Genomic DNA, 17,670 nt, shown 5'->3' with positions numbered 1-17,670 from the left:
GCTTATAAGCCTCCAGACATTCAAGAGGAAATGGTTATGTGAATGATGTATTATGTGTGAGGAAGTCTAGCATTCAAATCTCCATAATTTACATTTATGTCTTAAAAAGACATACATACGTGACTAGAGTTTATAATTATATGGATTGGAATTGATCCTATCTAGGCCACAGGCCACACGAGTATGAGGTCTAGTGTTCATTTCTCTCTAATTTCCTTTTATGTGCTAAAAGAACATACATATGCGACTATAATTTATAATGATAATGATTTAAATCAATCCTATCTATGTCACATGAATATGAGATCCTATCTGTATCACATAAGTATGAGATTAACCCGTTACCAATTTTTCTAATTTCTCTAGATAACAAAATAAATTACAAAGTTTATTAAAAAATTATAATATATTTATTTTATTGTATTTATAAAATAGAGAATTTTGATTCTACGTATGTTACGGGGAAAAGTGTCTATATAGAACTGCTCTATCCCACTAAGGTGTGACAGCTGCCTTAGAAACAAACAGAGAAAAGCTACTTTCATTTTTCCTTTATGAATTATAGATAGAGAGGAACAGAAAGACCAACCTCTGTCTTGCACTAATCTCCTGATTTGATTCCTCTCTTCTTTGATAGTCTTTAGCTACCAGCTCCCTTGCACGCCCAGCTTCACAAAGTACCTGTAAGATCACAGTAGCATAGCACTATACAAAGACATGGATCTATAATCATAAACAATCTAGGATCAGATGTAAATTGACCATACAAATGTAGCGAGCATCAATGACACAAGAGCATGGAGGAAAACTTGAATAGCTTTTATTGATAAACAAGAAAGAGCCAAGAGGAGTTACAACCAGTTGTTCTGACCCAGTATCAACCTCCCAGCAAAGAAGCCCCTCTTCACCTCAAACAAAGCTTAGATCACCCAAAAATCTGATGTTTGTCTAAAGAAACCAACATCAATTCCTTACATTATGCAAAATTCCAGCCTCTGGATCTCTGGGATGAGGGATCCATATATAGATGGTTGTAATGGAGATGAGTCAGCTCATGATTTGATTAGTGTCTTCCCTTTGATATTTCTTGCTTCCACTTGGAGATTGGTGGTCTCTTACTCATCCTTGGTCGAATTCAGTGAGGCAAGTGTCACAGGAGAAGTTTCTGGAAGCTTCCATTGCCTCTCCACCTCGCGGAATGACACTGCCATTTGTCATTTCTCGCCCATCGCACCCCATAGAAGGTACTTTTGAAATGAAATGCACCCACACAGTGTATTTAGGTGAGATGCAACGCACTTAGCCAGTGGAGCAGCTGAAATGATCCTGTTTTGACCAATTCTGAGCAGTTTTTCATGGAGAACTTCTGGGAGAAGCTGTAATCTGTTGACCTTGTTCCTTTAGGGGTTAGAAAAAAACTTTTAGGGACCTAGGAGCCCTTGGTTTATGGACATTTCATGCTTGGGTTTGTAGGGCCCAAAAATGTCTATAGCAGTTGCCCCCTAAAGCATGAGGTCGTTAATCTTTTGATGTCGGGTGAAATGCTTTATTATGAGGATCCGAAGTTCTTTCAAGCTGGGAGGAGACCTGTAATAAGATACAATACAATACATTATCTTCATAATATTTTCATGATCTAGCTGAGGCGGGCATTCCCATGCTCAACTCTATAAATTCATTTTCATGTACATAGGACAGACAATCGTCTTAGTGTAGACTGATGATTCTGATAGAGCCATCATCCTTTTGATTGGATGATTATCTGTGCAGCAATGATGTACATTTGATGTCTTTATTTCCCTGAATATATATCGTAGCCCGAATGGATGAAACTAGATCCGAGGTCTTCAATCTCATTCGATCTTCACTCGAAGTACAAGTCGATCCATGTGAAAGTTGTTCTGGAGTCGAACATGGAAAGACATCGCCTGATTACCAGCTAATGATGTAAGCTGTTAACAGGCGCGAGAGGAATCACCGATAATGATAATGACCCTCAAGGTACTGCAGTACAATTCACGTCAAGTGAATAAATGACTTGGCATCAAACACCACGCAAAATCTTTCAGTCGAAGGCCATTGATGTAAACCTGTCGCCGGAAGTGAGAAACTTGCCATTGAGGCATGCAAGCTTCAAAGTATTGAATGGGGTGTTCCTAGATCAACTTCTTGGATAATGAGTTGATGTCGACAAGAAGCGATCCGTCACAGGAGGGCCTTAATGAATCCCACATCAATGACACGGAATGGAGCAAATGACTTTAATGGAGGTGAGAACGATCTGGTGATATAAGGTTCAGGGTGTCGATCATGAAAGAATGGAGTATAAATGTATGGTAGTGGGTGAGACACAGGTGAATTCTCTGAATGACTTCTCTTGAACATATCGGCGACACTGATGTGATGGATTGGTAGCATTAAACCCAAATGTGGATGGTATGATGAGACCATGGTGATGTGACCGGTGAATGAAACAACCTAACCTGACTCGGACACGGAGTGGAAGTGTCATGTTCAAGAGCGACTTGCTACCAACAAAGTTTCTTCAAGTTTTCTTCCCAATTTTCCCCAGTCATTACTGACCAGTACCTCTTTATTTTTGTCAAGCTTTAGGAGGATAACATATGCTTGTTCTATAATTTTCCCTTCGGCCAAACCCATCGCTATGTTTTAACGAGCCTAGCGATAGTGAAACTCATTCTCGTCTATAGACAAGTTTGTCGCTATTTAAACTTTTAACGAGTTTAACGACAAAGATAACTCGGTCCTTTTCAATTTTAGAGAGTATGAAAAGGAACGTAAGGGTAACTCCAAAATTCCTTTTTCGTCATCTAATCCCTTAAGTCCGAAAAAGTATAAAACAATACAGAAGGGATGAATTTTCGATACTTTTAACGAGCCGAACAAAACAAGCGCTCAATCTTTTTGTGTAATAATCTCTGAGGTCCAAAAATATTAAAATTTAGAGGAGAGATAGCACTTCCGGTCCCTTTAACGAGCTGGAGAGGCCAATGGCTCGACAATCTTTTCATATTTTACTAGTCAGTTGAAAAGAGCTTAAAGGAGACTCGTCTTTTGAGGAACGAGTGATAAAATGGCTAGCAACTGATTCCAGGTAAGGTTTGGAATTTTCCAATCACGGCAGTGTTACAAGGATGGCTAGTGAAATCACTCTTTGCAGCTGTTCCTCAAAATGGGTAAACAATCAAATGGGGGTGAATGATCAGCCAATGCAAAAGTGGAGGTGATGGTGCAAACACGACCAAGGCTTTAATGGCTGAAGTACTGCATTCACGATGGTTATTTACCGGTGAATAGTTCATTTTTTAATGAGATTAAACGCGGGGGGAAATATTTGTTCATGTGTTATATTTATTTTTTAACGAGCTTGAACTATGTGCTAAAACTGCTTGATTAATCCAGTCGTGTGATAAGAATGTCTCATATAAAAATGGCAACTTTTAGATTTTTGCCCCACATCCTTTCTTTATGCAAGTTAGGAAACGACCAATCCAAAAAACAGATAAATGATCAGTCTTTGCTTGCACTCCAAAAGGTTTGCATGCCCCTAGGTATAAAAAAGAGTTTCAAGGTTACCCCTTCTTTATTCCGTTAAAACATTTGTTTTACCGAGAGAGGCCTACCTCTTACAGGTTACCAAAGATTGTTCTATCTACGGCGTAAACAAAACACCTCTTCGGTGATGTCTACCGAGATAAACAAAGGTGAGCGGCGATGCCCGCCAACTCACATAACCTTGACAAGAGGATCTTATTCCAGTCCAACTCCCTCTTCCAATCACGGACGGGAGTACGGAGGTCATATACTCTCACGGAAACCTACCCTATACTTGAATTTTTCCTACCGAAGCAGACCAGGGTGCATGCCCCCTGGGTTTCAGCCATGTCCCCCGAGTCACACGCGCTCATCGGGTGGACGGACTGGGGATTGAGACATTTCTTACATGAAAAGACCATTCAGGGATGGTATATGACTACTTGCTATGCATGATCCGGGAAATGAAAGCTGGTCTACGAGCTTGACCACTCTTCCTTCGTGTGGAAAACACATCACTCTAAAGAGTGATGAGACAATGGCTCTCATGCAATAAATATAGTCTCGTCTAAGGAGTAGATCGTAATCCAGGGGTCCTTGAACTACCATCACGTTCATGTGAACGGTTTTCCCTCTCAATGTTATGGGCACATTGGGAAGGATCCCTAATGGTTGTCTGGTTCCTTTATCAAAGCCTGTTAGATTTCTCATCTCAGACAAAAGCAATAGTGAACCAAGTGCTTTCCAGGCAGTTGAGGAAAGGATACTCACAAAAGCCCCTTCATCTACGATGGTACTGGCCATAACCATTCTATATATTTGAACAATGATTCAGAATGGTAAACTAGCTGGTAAACGGGGTCTGCCTAGTTGATTCCACTCGAAGGAGACAACTAGGTTGCTTGGAGGTGGGACCGAATAGATGACCGGGTACGACTCTAACGAACTTCCTTCCTGCGGTAAAGGAACGGGTAAATTTCCCCCATGTTCGTTGGAGTTTGTGCTTATGAAAAGAATTTGGACGGTGTCATCCTTGTTCTTTTCAGTGACTGTATCATCTGAATATGGAACCTCTGAAGGCAAGACTGGGTCAACTGCCACCTCGACTTTTTGACTTTCGTCTGGTATGGGTTCAGATGGTTTGTCTTCAATGATAAATGCCTCAGCCGACCACTTGAGCGGGCCAGCTGGATTTTCAACTAGTGGCGGTCTCGGCAAGAGTTTTTTATATCTAGGAGGAAGTCATAACGGTGAAACCGGACGATGGTCCAAAACTCTTTTAGCCTCGTCTAAGAAGGGACAACGGTGGACAGCATGATCGCCTTTACACAGTTTACAAAGAAATCTATATTTTCCGTTTTGTCCTGGGGCTTCACTTTCACTAGTCGACGGTGTGTTTTCAACATGATCATTAGAGGTTGACAACACCGGGTTGTGCAAATGAGGAGACCAGTCCCTTAAGATCTGAGGGATACAAGGACAATCTCTATGATAGTGGTCTCCTTTGCAAATGACACATGGCGATTTAGGCCTGGTCGATGCAGTGTGTGGATTTTCGCTAGACGACACTCGTTTGCCCCCATTCGCTTTTGGCTCCTTCTTCTTCTTCTCTTTCTTCTTCTTTTCCTTCTTCTCCTTAGGTACTTGACTTTTGGCTTTACCAGCCCCATCAAGCGAAGAGGAAGGAGGAGAGGAAGAATTAGAGGAAGTAGAAGGTTGGTGGGTAACTCTGGACTCGTCTAGTTGCTGATTCGATTGTTCAGGAATTGTGGTGTTCTGAATGACAGAGGTTGAGAAGAGCCATACAGGCAAGCTGATTGTCAGTCCTGGAAGCGACAATGTGGCCATATGGGGTGCACCAACATCTCCCCAAGAGGAGAAAGGACTAGGATTTCCTCCAAGGGGGATTCCTTGGTTGGTGGATTCCATTTTCTCAACCCAAGATCAACGTAGGAAAGGGGTAATGGATATTCTGTTTAAAATAAATTTTAGACGCCTTAACACAACTTGTTTTTTCAATTTTTAAGAGTCGAGAAAAAACAAAAGATGACTCTAGTCTCCTTCGATTTTTAATGAGCCTGAAGTGACAAGTGCTCAGACGGACCTTTTCTGTTAAGGAGTCTGAAAAGGAACGAAAGGGACTGCTCTGGAAATCTAGGTAGAGGGATTACCAAACCAATCGCAAAACTACAGAATACTTTTTACGGTATGGCAGTCAATCTTCCCGAACACTGTGTTAAGTGCATTGCGATCGATAGGGCGGCAGACACGGCTTCCTATGGATAAAGGATTAAGCCTATTGGGGTCTCCTAAAATATACTCGAAGGTACGTGGGAGCACAAGTCCGTACTGGCACTTATCGTCTCAAAGTGCAGGAATCACCCAACCATCAGTGAGAACAACAGTTACCAGGCTTTACGATGCCGGAATACGTCTCTAGCCTAGACTTCTAAATGTTGTGCGTTAAGTTACAAAGCATTGTTAGATTCATTGAATTTATTTTAAGTTGATGTTGTTTATGAAGTTTTCCTTTCAGGTTCACCGCGAGATGTAGATGTAATTCCTAAAATGCAATCTAAGATGATAAACAAACTTTTTTATCTTCTTTGTGCAATGAAAATCCTAGCTACTAAGGAAAGAAAGACAGAATCTTTTCACAAAGAGCAAAGAGCAAACTCTAAATGCACTTTCCTAAATCAAGCCAATCAGACTGTCTATATGCAAATGCACATGCATGTATTTGTTTTCGACTTTCTTAGTATATGAATGCTAAAAAGAAAGTTGATGCACAAATCTGAATTTCTTTTCAAGCGACAAATATCAACAAGTTTCTTTTCGAAATAAAAAATGGAGACGATCACAACACCTTACGATTTTGAAATGAATACTTGTTCTTGACACTAGAAAATTACAAATTTAGACAAAAAACAATAGTAACAAGATAATCAACCATCAACAACAATCAAACTCTTTCCTACGATTGAAATCAACACTTGCGACAGTTTCAAATCAAAGGACGACAGTACGATTATGCTACTTTTGCAAAGGAGAACTGAAAATGACTCAACAAACACACAAAAACATCTACAGTTCTTTTGTACAAAGGAGGCAGAATAACAGCAAGGAAAAGGGGTTTCAAACAGACATATACTGATCACAGGCAGCAAAATTCAGGAATAGAACTGGAAAGAATGAATCACAGAAACCAAAACTACATAGAGCCTTGTCTGATCAGCGCACCTGTAACACAGAGAATTTGAAATGCAGCACACCTTGTCCACTCGGGAAGTGCGTTGAAGTTCAGATTCTCTGAACAGCACCTGTGCTGGGCCAGAAACGAGACTCTGTTTGGGTTCCGGGTCACAGTTTGCAGTTCAGTTCTTGGGTTTTGGCTGAGCAAAAAGTAATCAGTAATGTAACAATCAGGGGTAGATCTAAGGAGGATCTAAGAGCTATCACAAGGGCAATCAGATAGTTTGTGAATCAGTTGTTTAAATCATAAATAGATCTAGTAGATGGATTGAAGTAGCAGTTATCTACTTTGCATTTGCTATGGCAAATGTAGTTCGAATGCTACCTGTAAGTTTATGAAACAGACAACAAAGAATGATAAACAAACAAACTAATTCTTCCCCAGCGGAGTCGCCATTTTGTTACAGGGAAAAGTGTCTATATAGAACTACTCTATCCCACTAAGGTGTGACAGTTGCCTTAGAAACAAATAGAGAAAAACTACTTTCGTTTTTCCTTTATGAATTATAGATAGAGAGGAACAGAAAGACCAACCTCTGTCTTGCGCTAATCTCCTGATTTGATTCCTCTCTTCTGTGATAGTCTTTAGCTACCAGCTCCCTTGCACGCCCAGCTTCACAAAGTACCTGTAAGATCACAATAGCATAGCACTATACAAAGACATGGATCTATAATCATAAACAATCTAGGATCAGATGTAAATTAACCATACAAATGTAGCAAGCATCAATGACACAAGAGCATGGAGGAAAACTTGAATAGCTTTTATTGATAAACAAGAAAGAGCCAAGAGGAGTTACAACCAGTTGTTCTAACCCAAGATCAACCTCCCAGCAATGAAACTCTTCACCTCAAACAAAGCTTAGATCACCCAACAATCTGATGTTTGTCTCAAGAAACCAACAGCAATTCCTTACAATATGCAAAATTCCAGCCTCTGGATCTCTGGGATGAGGGATCCATATATAGATTTCTGTCATGGAGATGAGTTAGCTCATGATTTGATTAGTGTCTTTCCTCTGATAGTTCTTACTTCACTTGGAGATTGATGGTATCTTACTCATCCTTGGTCGAATTCAGTGAGGCAAGTGTCACAAGAGAAGTTTCTGGAAGCTTCCATTGCCTCTCCACCTCGCGGAATGACACTGCCATTTGTCATTTCTCGCCCATCGCACCCCATAGAAGGGATTTTTGAAATGCAATGCACCCACACAGTGTATCTAGGTGAGATGCAATGCACTTAGCCAATGGAGCAGCTGAAATGATCATGTTTTGACCAATTCTGAGCAGTTTTTCATGGAGAAATTATGGGAGAAGCTATAATCTGTTGACCTTGTTCCTTTAGGGGTTATAACAACACTTTTAGGGACTTAGGAGCCCTTGGTTTATGGACATTTCATGCTTGGGGTTGTAGGGCCCAAAAATGTCTATAACAACGTAACATATACACGGAGAGATCAAAATGCACACATATAACTAACCATGTTAAATTTCATGTGAAGTACACTATTATTAAGGTTCAACCCATAAGTTTTAGGTGTATAGGTCCATCATGTAACATCAAATGACGAGTTGCATGGTCCCATGCTTCGAGGACCACCCATGCCTAAAAGTAATTCCTAATATTGGAACCGTACATAGTACCGCTTGCGTATGCAACCTTGTGTATCTCTAGTCATGCATCATTTTCTACTACGACCACTACTCACCTTTTGAGGGTTGTCCAACCAACATATGTGGCTATCTTCTTACTCCAAGCCTTCCGAGCTCTATGCCTAGAGTAATTTCCACTTTTCTAGGACTATTTCAATGATTGATCATTTCATAAAATTCTAATAAGATTCCCACTCATAGTATAGAGAAATAATCCGAAATAAAAATTTGAAAATAGCCTAATTATATATCTTTTTAATGCCTTACTACATTTTTTTTATGGCCAATCCTTTACCATAAGATTAACAAGCATAAATGGTTAAAATTAGAGAAAGTTTAGAGTTGTAATGAAGGGGAATTGAATATTGTTATACTCCAGCAAAAACATTTTAAAGATATAATATTTATTAATAAAAGGTATAGGAAAAGTAATGTTTTATTAAAAAAATAGTTTTAAAATGAAAAATTATTATAAATAAATATTTGTTATATTTTATTTATGGGTCATGTATAAAAGTGGGTTAAAGTTAGTTTTTTTTAAAGTAATTTTTTTAATGTTTTAGATTTTGAGGGTTTGGTTTTGTAATGTGGTCAAGGTTTGAAATTTGTGGTAGTTGAGAGGAGAAACCATAAAAAATATCAATCTTGTTAAGGGTTGGTATGATCTAGACTAGGGGCAGTACTTAAGCGCTTTTGATGGTTTATATACCCATGGGTCACAATTTCTTAGACCAAAAACTAATCCCTTAAGTAATAGACATGCTAAGAACCCCACACACACATATAATATTGTGTGTGTGTGTTAACATCTCCATTACTTAAGGGATTAAAGTATGGTCTAAGAAATTGCAACCCATGGTTCTTTAAACTGTAAAAATCACTAAGGTATTTCACCTGATCTCGGCCATACCAATCCTTAAAATGGTTGGCTTTTTTATGGTCTATGGTTTGACCCATAGGGGTTTTGAATCTTGAATCTCATAGTTTACATAATACTTCATAACATGACCACTGCTAATTGAATTTCCCCCACAAGCATGTTTTATTAAGATATAAGATTTTATTTTATTTTATATATATATGTAATTGGGGTAGCTATGTAATTTTTACTATATTTGCTTAGAGTTAAGTAATCTCTTGAATGAGAATTAGAATCATGATTGAGAATTTGCTTATGTTTACATGGAGTTAAGAAAGTCTTGAATGTGAATTAAATTTCTTATACTACAATTTTCGTCTAACCATGATTCAAATTTCCGGGAAAAAAAAATTTGTTAACTAAAAAGTAAGACTCTTTATCTAAATTATTGATAAGAATCATCTAAGCCCTCAAATTAAAATCTTCTGAACTATTTTGAGCCTACAAAGGGATCAAATTTCTAAGGTGCATGCTTTTCATTTAGATCCATCTTAACTCTAGATTTAGTGAGCATAGAGAGGGATTTAATTTCTTGATGATAATGTTAGAGTTTGTTCTATTTGCAGAGTTTGGGAAATATTACAAAGACCTGGAATTTCACACGAGTGAGAGAGACAATCTACTTGATGTGGTTTATAAACATGTATATGCATCTCCTTAATGGGGAGGAGTAAGTGGAGGGATATGGAGATGAGTATGAGATTGTTTTGTGTGAGAAATCCATCACAACTTGCTAGATTTCTCACTGTACAATGTTTCTATGTGCTTGAGTTTGCGCTAAAAGGAAATCTAACACATGTTAGGTTTTCTTTTAGATTGCAATGTTGTTAATCTAGACACATTAGACTTATTTATTCCTAAAATTTTGTTATGTTCTTGTGTTTGTGCTAGAAGGAAATATAGCATGTGTTAGATTTCTTTCAAATTTAGATGTGCTTGTGTTTGTGTTGGAAGAAAATTTAACACAAGCTAGATTTCTTATACTCTACAATGTTGTTGTTGGCAACGTGCTTGTACTTGTGGTAGACATAAATCTAGCACTTGCTAGATTTCTCAATTTACAATGTTTCTATGTGCTCAAGTTTGCGCTAAAAAGAAATCTAACACATGTTAGATTTTATTTTACATTGCTATGTTGTTAACTTAGCACACATTAGACTTATTTAGTCCTACAATGTTGTTATGTTCTTGTGTTTTTGCTTGAAGGTAATATAACATGTGTTAGATTTCTTTCAAATTAAAATGTTCTTATTTGTGTTGGAAGAAAATTTAATACAGTTTATAATTCTTATACTCTACAATGTTGTTGTTGGCAACTTGCTTGTATTTGTGGTAGACATAAATCTAACACTTGCTAGATTTCTCATTCTACAATGTTTCTATGTGCTTGAGTTTGCGCTAAAATGAAATCTAACACATGTTAAATTCTCTTTTACATTGCAATGTTGTTAATCTAGCACACATTAGACTTATTTAGTCCGAAAATGTTGTTATGTACTTGTGTTTGTGATAGAAGGAAATATAGCACGTGTTAGATTTCTTTGAAATTTAAATGTGCTTGTGTTTGCGTTGGAAACAAATTTAACACAAGCTAGATTTCTTATACTCTACAATGTTGTTGTTGGCAACGTGCTTGTATTTGTGGTAGACATAAATCTAGCACTTGCTATATTTCTCACTCTACAATGTTTCTATGTGCTTGAGTTTTCTTTAAAAGGAAATCTAACACATGTTAGATTTTCTTTTACATTGCAATATTGTTAATCTAGCACACGCTAGACTTATTTAGTCATACAATGTTGTTATGTATTTGTGTTTGGGCTAGAAGGAAATATAGCATGTGTTAGATTTATTTCAAATTTAAAAGTGCTTGTGTTTGTGTTGGAAGAAAAATTAACGCAAGCTAGATTTCTTATACTCTACAATGTTGTTGTTGGCAACGTTCTGGTATTTGTGGTAGACATAAATCTAGCACTTGCTAGATTTCTCAATTTACAATGTTTCTATGTGCTTGAGTTTGTGCCAATAGGAAATGTAACACATGTTATATTTTCTTTTACATTGCAATTTTGTTAATCTAGCACAAATTAGACCTACTTAGTCCTAAAATGTTGTTATGTTCTTGTGTTTGTGCTAGAAGGAAATATGACATGTGTTAGATTTCTTTCAAATTTAAATGTGGTTGTGTTTTTGTTGGAAGAAAATTTAACACAAGCTAGATTTATTATACTCTACAATGTTGTTGTTGGAAACGTGCTTGTGTTTGTGGTAGACATAAATCTAGCACTTGCTATATTTCCCAATCTACAACGTTTCTATGTCCTTGAGTTTGCGCTAAAAGGAAATCTAACACATGTTAGATTTTCTTTTACATTGCAACGTTGTTAATCTAGCACACATTAGACTTATTCAGTACTACAATGTTGTTATGTTCTTGGGTTTGTGCTCGAAATATAAGATGTGTTAGATTTGTTTCAAATTTAAATTTGTGTGTGTTTGTGTTGAATAAAGTTTAACACAAGCCACATTTCTTATACTCTACAATGTTGTTGTTGGCAACGTGCTTGTATTTGTGGTAGAGATAAAATTTAGAACTTGCTAGATTTCTCACTCTACAATGTTTCTATGTGCTTGAATTTGTGCTAAAAATAAATCTAACAAATGTTAGATTTTCTTTTACATTGCAATGTTCTTAATCTAGCACACATTAGACTTATTTAGTCCTACAATGTTGTTATGTTCTTGTGTTTGTGCTAGAAGGAAATATAGCATGTGTCAGATTTATTTTCAATTTAAATGTGCTTGTGTTCGTGTTGGCAATGTGTTTGTATTTGTGGTAGACATAAATCTAGCACTTGCTAGATTTCTCAATCTACAATGTTTCTATGTGCTTGAGTTTACGCTAAAAGGAAATCTAACACATGTTAGATTTTTTTTACCATTGAAATGTTGTTAATCTAGCACACATTAGACTTATTTAGTCCTAAAATGTTGTTATGTTCTTGTGTTTGTGCTAGAAGGAAATATAACATGTGTTAGATTTCTTTCAAATTTAAATGTGCTTGTGTTTGTGTTGGAAGAAAATTTAATGCAAGCTAGATTTCTTATACTCTACAATGTTGTTGTCGGCAACATGCTTGTATTTGTGGTAGACATAAATCTAGCACTTGCTAGATTTCTCACTCTTCAATGTTTCTATGTGCTCATGTTTGCGCTAAAAGGAAGTCTAACACATGTTAGATTTTATTTTACATTGCAATGTTGTTAATCTAGCACACATTAGACTTATTTAGTCCTACAATGTTGTTATGTTCTTGTGTTTGTGCTTGAAGGAAATATAACATGTGTTAGATTTCTTTGAAATTCAAATATGCTTGTCTTTCTGTTGAAAGAGAATTTAACACAACCTAGAATTCTTATACTCTACAATGTTGTTGTTGGCAATTTGGTTATATTTGTGGTACACATAAATCTAGCACTTGATAGATTTCTCACTCTACAATGTTTCTATGTGATTGATTTTGTACTAAAAGGAAATCTAACATGTGTTAGATTTTCTTTTACATTGCAATGTTGTTAATCTAGCACACATTAGACTTATTTAGTCCTACAATGTTGTTAAGTTCTTGTGTTTGTGCTAGAAGGAAATATAACATGTGTTAGATTTCTTTCAAATTTAAATGTGCTTGTGTTTGTCTTGGAAGAAAATTTGACACAAGCTAGATTTTTTATACTCTAGAATGATGTTGTTGGCAATGTACTTGTACTTGTGGTAGACATAAATCTAGTACTTACTAGATTTCTCACTCTACAATGTTTCTATGTGCTTGAGTTTGCGCTAAAAGCAAATTTAACACATGTTACATTTTATTTTACATTGCAATGTTGTTAATCTAGCACACATTAGACTTATTTAGTCCTACAATGTTGTTATGTTCTTGTGTTTATGCTTGAAGGAATAACATGTGTTAGATTTCTTTCAAATTAAAATGTGTTTGTGTTTGTGTTGGAAGAAAATTTAACACAATCTAGAATTCTTATACTCTACAATGTTGTTGTTAGAAACATACTTGTATTTATGGTAGACATAAATCTAGCACTTGCTAGATTTCTCATTCTACAATGTTTCTAGGAGCTTGAGTTTGCGCTAAGAGGAAATCTAACACATGTTCTACATTTGATTAGCTATTATTGTGAGTTCTACACTTGTTATTGCTCTTGTTCATTTTGTTACACATATAATGATGCGAGTAGTTATAGTATTTCTAAATTCGTATTTTCTTCAATAAATCGAGACTGTGATAATAATATTTTACTTTATTTTCAGAAACCATGGACTATGAAGCTAGTGAGAATTTAAAGGAAGCATCCAAGGAAAAAGGAAGTTCAAGAAACACGACACCAAATTCTTTAAATGGTATGAAAATTTTAAATTAGTTTATACTTTGTTACAATTGTTAGACATTATGTTAATAACTGGTTGTTGATTAATAAAAACCATGGAATTAGCCTTAGGAGTGGTGTTTTAATGAGGACAACCCATACCAACATGGGTAATTTTTTTTTTTTCCCAAGCAATTTTAGCTAGGTGATAACTATTGGCATCATATAGTAAACTTGCATAACATATGTACTTATTTTTTATTGAGCGTGTAAATGGAAATCGTGAATTATAAGGTTGTTTAATAATATTTGGTATTTCATGTCTTCCATATTTTTTTCTTCTAGAAACTGTGGAAACTGGTGTGCGTGAAATTCGAAGTAAAGTAGTGAAGAGAAAAAGAAAAACAAGTGATAGACAAATGATGCCTCCTTCAAATGGTATGGTGGTTTTATATTTTTTGTACTTTTTTAGAAATGGTTGGATTAGGTGGTTTCTTTTCCTAGCAATTTTACCCAGGCGATAACTTTTGGTGTCATATAGTAAACTTGCATTAAAATATGTACTCATTTATTATTGTGCATGTAAATGGAAATCATGTATTATAAGGTTGTTTAATAATATTTGGTATTTTATGTATTCCATAAGTTTTTTTTTTTAGAAACTGTGGAATCTGGTGTACTTGAAATTCGAAGTAAAGTAGTGAAGAAGAAACAAAAAGTAAGTGATATACAAATGATGCCTCCTTCAACTAGTATGTGGTTTTATATTTTATGTACACTCTCTTAGAAATGGTTATATTATGTGATTTTTCAATATTTAAAAGAACATTATGTGACAATATTTGAAATTATATTTTCATTTTGATTCATGCAAATATTTTTTTGTTGTTATTTGCAGAATTGGTCGGCCCTAAAGCAAATGAAATGTTAGAACTATCAGTTAAGAAAAAGAAAAGTTATTCAACTCAAATGGTAGTATCAATAACACCTTCTACTTCTACTTTTGAAATGATTAAAAAATACAATACATCTAATAAATATGAGTTTGTGCAAGACTGGTACATCCAAATAGAAGCTCCCCTGAATGTGTTTCTTGATATGTATCTATTTGGATCAATAGATGGAAAAGAACCAGAGATATTAGGAATAATAATTAATTCCTATTCTTGCAATGAAAATGAAATTGACTTTCAAGTGGAAATGATTAAAGAAAATGAGGTAAAGTTAATTTCATGTCAAGTGGAGTATACAAATTTTAGACTAGATTTGATTGAAGCTTCAAGTACTAATTCAAAAAATACGATAAAGAATTAAATGTTCAAGTTGGATAAATATGAGAGCTTATCTAAATCTGGACTAAATAGTTGCGCAGATCTTTTAAAACGCATTGCCACCGTTCTAAGATATCGCTATGTAAGAAGTAAAAAAACATCATCTGTACTTCTTCATTTACAACAAAAAGGTAAATTTCTTGATAAAATACCAAATGATAAACTTGATTCTCAGTTACTTTCTTTGAGAAGAGTATATTTATCTAATTTGGAGGAGAACATAACAGAAAGTGATTTCAAGCCTACTACAGAATTTCAAAATACTAGGAAAGTTGAATATGAGACAACAAACCTTGCAAATCAATGTGATGAGATTCATGAAGCCTTCAAGCATTGCTATCTATTTTCAAACTTCTTTAGTAGAAAAGTGGCTATTGAAAGATGTATAGAAGCCCCTAAAGTGTTCAAATTAAGATCACGAGATGATTTAAATGTTCAAGTATTAGTGAAATCATTCCTAGAAAAAATTCAAACCTCATTACCTGATGCTCTTCTGATTCCATTTGATATCAATGAGTCTGATCCATTGGTAAAATCTATCAAAATTATAAATGAGACAGATCTAAATTCCAAGAATATCAATTTTTGGGTAGTTGATGGTCAACACACCATTCAAGCAGCGAAAGAAATTTTAACAAATCCTAAATATAATGTATCTACAGAAGCAAAAAAAAAATATAAAAGACGTAATGCTCGATTCTTGCATCCATCAATTGAACCCACTGAGGTGATCCGCATTTGTTGTCAATTAAAGTCTACAAATAAGGTGTTCTTCAAAACTCCATTTATTGATTGTGTGCGCTCGGCAAGACATTTCTTAATTGACAATGACAAATTAAAGAAAAGGAGGATTGGATGTTCTAAGACGGCTGAAGACAAGGTATGTAATTTTAATTATTTTTACATTTAACATTTTATTATTGTATCTATTTTTATTGTAGATAAATGAATAAAGTTGATAATATAAGTAATATTTTTTCATATTTATAATGAATTCTCATTAGTTTGTAACACCCTATTTAGTTTCATTTTTACATTGAATTCTTATTAGTTTATATTTCTTATTTTATCAGGTTGATGATGAAATGTTGTGCTCATTCTTCGACTGTCCAATTACAAATTTTTCTGATAAAAAAATGCTCTTATATCTTTGTAGGTTTTAACCCTGTACAGAAATTACCTGCATACGAATTCTTAAACAAAGAAAATAAACAATGCGAGAGCATAACCCATAAAACACATATGCACAGAGATTTTTCCCTGGATCCCAAAACCGGGACTACCAGCTTGATTTTTCATTATGTTCCTTTCAATGTTACAATACATATTTATACATGCCGAAGCATCCAATACCATGGACCGAAAACCATCGCGTCCAATACCATGGACCGAAAACCATAGCGTCCAAAAAACATGTGCGAAAATCATGCACAAAACCATAGGTGGGTCCACCCAACCTAACATATGGTCCAAAACCAAAATTTTCCGGGGTTACGGGTGCCCTTCAAACCCCCTATTAACTACGTGGAAAGAATATAACACAACCCAACAATCTCCCACTTGTTGTTTTCTTTCCACAGGGGTCCACAAGAGAGCTTGGTCAATTTTTCAACCCTGAGACTCCCATTGATTCTCTACACCAAGAGAACTTCTCAGAGCTCACAGATTTTGTCAATGCATCTGCAGTATTCTTCAAAGTGTCCACCTTTACCAGCAACACCTTTTTGTCTTCTATCATATCCCTCACAAAGTGATACTGAACATCAATGTGCTTTGTCTTTGAATGATAAGCAGGGTTCTTTGCCAAGAAAATTGCACTTTGGCTATCACAGTCTATTCTTATAGCTCCCTGTACTAACCCCATACTTGAACACAATCTCTGCAACCAAACTACTTCCTTGCTTGCATGAGTGGCTGCCATGTATTCTACCTCTGTAGTTGATAGTGCCACTACATATTGTTTCTTACTCATCCAACTGACTGCACCTCTAAATAGGTTAAACACATACCCACTTGTAGATCTTCTCTGATCCAAATCTCCAGCCCAGTCTACATCAACAAAGCCATGAATATCCAACACTTTGTCCAATCCTGGTCTTCCTTGGTAGCACAAACCATAATCACTAGTGCCACGCAAATACCTGAAAACCCGCTTCACTGTTGTCCAGTGCTCCTTCCCAGGTTTTGACATAAACCTGCTCAATACTCCCACTGCATGTGCAATGTCTAGTCTAGTATAGACCATTGCATACATCAGGCTACCCACTGCACTTGCATATGGAACACGGGACATGTCCTCTTCCTCTTCTTGTGTCTTGGGACACTGTTCAGCAGATAACCTCACACCTACAGGAATAGGAACCTTCACTGTTTTACTATCCTGCATATCAAACCTCTGGAGTATTGTCTCGACATACTTCCTCTGGTTTAACCAGAGCTTCCTCTTTGACCGATCTCTTTTAATTTCCATGCCCAAAATATAGTTTGCAGCACCAAGATCTTTCATGTCGAATTTGGAGGACAATTGGGTCTTCAAATCCTGGATAATTTCTTTGTCATTTGCAACCAGCAACATAT

This window comes from Pinus tabuliformis, chromosome 6, assembly GCF_031772625.1.
Source record: "Pinus tabuliformis cultivar Carrire ecotype Pingquan chromosome 6, CPIR1, whole genome shotgun sequence".
NCBI classification, from domain to species: Eukaryota; Viridiplantae; Streptophyta; class Pinopsida; order Pinales; family Pinaceae; genus Pinus; species Pinus tabuliformis.
The sequence above is the reverse complement of the archived record's forward strand: the minus strand, read 5'-3'. Positions refer to the sequence as shown.